The following is a 3,133-nucleotide window of genomic DNA, read 5'->3' on the forward strand; positions in this document are numbered from 1 at the left end:
GGAAGACTGAAGAAGAGTTGATGCTTTTCAGTTGTGGTGCTGGCGAAGAATGCTGAAAGTACCATGGACTGCTAAAAGAACTAACAGATCTGTCCTGGCGGAAGTGCACCCGAAATGCTCCTTGGAAGCGATAATGGCCAGACTATCTCACCTATTTTGGTCATGTTGTCAGAAGGGACCATTCCTTGGAGAAGGATGTCATGCTTCATAGGGTGAAGGATCGACGAAAGATGGGGAGGCCTTCAACGAGATGGATTGACATGGTGGCTGTGATGATGGGCTCAAGTATAGCAGGGATCGTGGAGCTGGCGCGGGATCAGGCAGTGTTTTGTTCTGCTGCGCATGGGGTCGCTATGAGTCGGAAATGACTCGACGGCACCTAACAACAACAACAACAGTACAGATAAACAGAAATGGAATACTAGATTGGCCAGAAATTACAAGTAATCCCTGATATATGCAAGGGAGGTGAAATAATATTTACAAAGAAAAGCCAATACCTAAAAATAAGAATGACCCCAAATGTGCCACTGACTCCTAAAGGGCTAATATAGGGAGATGCCCTAGGCCAGCAGAAAGTGAACCGATGGGACAAAATGAAACCTGAGAGCAGAAATGCTAAAGAATATGTTATTACATCAGATTCTGTAGTGTACTAATAGAATTATATATAATAACGAAGCAGGATTTATTCCAAGAGAGGTTTAATATTGGAAAAAAATAATATTACTGTAATTAATTATATTGTTGTTGTTGTTGTTAGGTGCTGTCAAGTCATCTCTGACTCATAATGACCCTATGCACAGCAGAACAAAACTCTGCCTGGTCCCACACCACCTCCATGATCCTTGCTATACTTGAGCCCATCACCATAGCCACCATACCAATCCATCTCGTTGAGGGCCTTCCCCTCTTTCGTGGACCCTTCACCTTACCAAGCATGACATCCTTCTCCAGGGAATGGTCATTTCTGACAACATGACCAAAGTAGGTGAGAAGAAACTGGCCATTCTTACCTCCAAGGAGCATTCCAGCTGCACTTCCTCCAGGACAGATTTGTTAGATTTTTTAGCAGTCCATGGTACTTTCAGCATTCTTTGCCAGCACCACAAGTCAAATGCATCAACTCTTCTTCGGTCTTCCTTATTCACTGTCCAGCTTACACGTGCATATGAGGCAATTGAAAATACCATGGCTTGGGTCAGATGCACCTTAGTCCTTAAGGAGACATCTTTGCTCTTCAGCACTTGAAAGAGGTCCTTTGCAGCTGATTTTCCCAGTGCTATACATTGTCTAGGAGTTCTGGTAGCATAGTGCCTAAGGCATTTGACTGCTAACCAGAAAGTTGGCAGTTCAAACCCACCAGCCACTCCTTGGAAGGAAGTTTGGGCAATCTACTTCCGTAGTGATATCACCTCAGAAACTCAAGGAGGGGTCGCTAGGAGTCAAATCTGACCTGACGGCACATAACAACAACAACGTACAACGTCTGATGTCCTGATTGCTGCTTCCATTGGTGTTGATTATAGAACCAAGCAATGTGAAGTCTCTGACAACATCAAACTTTTCTCCATTTATCGTGATGCTGGTTATAGGTCCAGTTGTGAGGATTTTTGTTTTCTTTATACTGAGATAGGGAAATCTACTTCCATAGTGATACTGCCTTGGAAACCCAAGGAGGGGTCGCTATGAGTCGCATCCGACTCAACAGCACATAACAACAATATTGAGATGTAATCCATAATGCAGACTGTATTCTTCAACTTTCATCAGTAAGTGCCTCAAGCAAAGTTGTGTCATCAGCATATCACAGGTTGTTAATGATTCTTCTTCTAATCCTGATTCCACATTCTTCTTCATATAGTCCAGCTTCTCAGATTATCTGCTCAGCATACAGATTGAACAAGTATGGTGAAAGGATACAACCTGACATACTCCCTTCTTGGTTTTAAAACATGCAGTGTCCCCTTGTTCTCTTTGAACAACAGCCTCCTGGTCTATGTACAGGTACCTCATGAGTACAATGAAGTGTTCTGGAATTCCCATTCTTCTGAACATTACCCATACTTTGTTATGACCCTTATAATCAATTGCTTTTTCACAGTCAATAAAACACAAGTAAACATCTTTCTGGTATTCTTTGCCTTGAGCCAAGATCCATCTGATCATCAGCAATTATAACCCTCATTCCACATCCTCCTCTAAATCCAGTTTGCATTTCTGGAAGTTCTCTGTCAATATATTGCTGCAACCATTTTTCAATTATCTTCAGCAAGATTTTACTTACATGTGATATTAATGATATTGTTCAATAATTTCCACATTCTGTGGGATCATCTTTCTTTGGAATGGGTACAAATATGGATCTTTTCCAGTCAGTTGGCCAGGTAGCTGTCTTCCAAATCTCTTGGCATAGCTGGGTGAGTGCCTCCCATGGGGCATCTGTTTGTTGAAAAATCTCAATGGGTATTCTGTCAATTTCTGGAGCCTACATTACCAAATTAAAAATGGAAACCAAACAATCATGTATACAGATGTCTCCAGAGATATTTGCTAAAACTTAACATACATTGCTAATATAAAAAAAGTATTTTTAGCATACTAGAATAGAAAGAAGCTCACCAAGGAACTCTGGTGGCATAGTGCCTAAGGCATTTGACTGCTAACCAGAAGGTTGGCAGTTCAAGCCCACAAGCCACTCCACAGAAGGAAGACTGGGAAATCTACTTCCATAAAGATTATTGCGTCTGAAACCCAAAGGGTGTCACTATGAGTTGAAATAGACTCAATGGCAGTGAGTTGTTTTTATTGTTATTATAAATATTTTTAATGCATATAAGGAAAAAAACTGTTTAAAGAATTAAAAGACAATGTGATGCAAATGGCTCAACAAATAAGAAATCCTAGTAGAGAAATAGAATTCTAAATAAGAGTCAACTGGGAATTCAAGAGTTGAACAGTAAAATAATAAGAAATTCACTAGATGGGCTCAACACCAGATTCAAAAGGGCCAAAGGTAGATCAATATAAATGATCCACTCTGTATAAGATCAACATCCAAAAATCAGTTGGATTCCTCTACACCAGCAAAGAGATTGCAGAAAAAGAAATAAGGAAATCAATATCATTCTCA

Source organism: Orycteropus afer, unplaced genomic scaffold (assembly GCF_000298275.1).
Source record: "Orycteropus afer afer isolate SDZICR_OR568_19922 unplaced genomic scaffold, OryAfe1.0 scaffold00464, whole genome shotgun sequence".
Classification (NCBI taxonomy): domain Eukaryota; kingdom Metazoa; phylum Chordata; class Mammalia; order Tubulidentata; family Orycteropodidae; genus Orycteropus; species Orycteropus afer.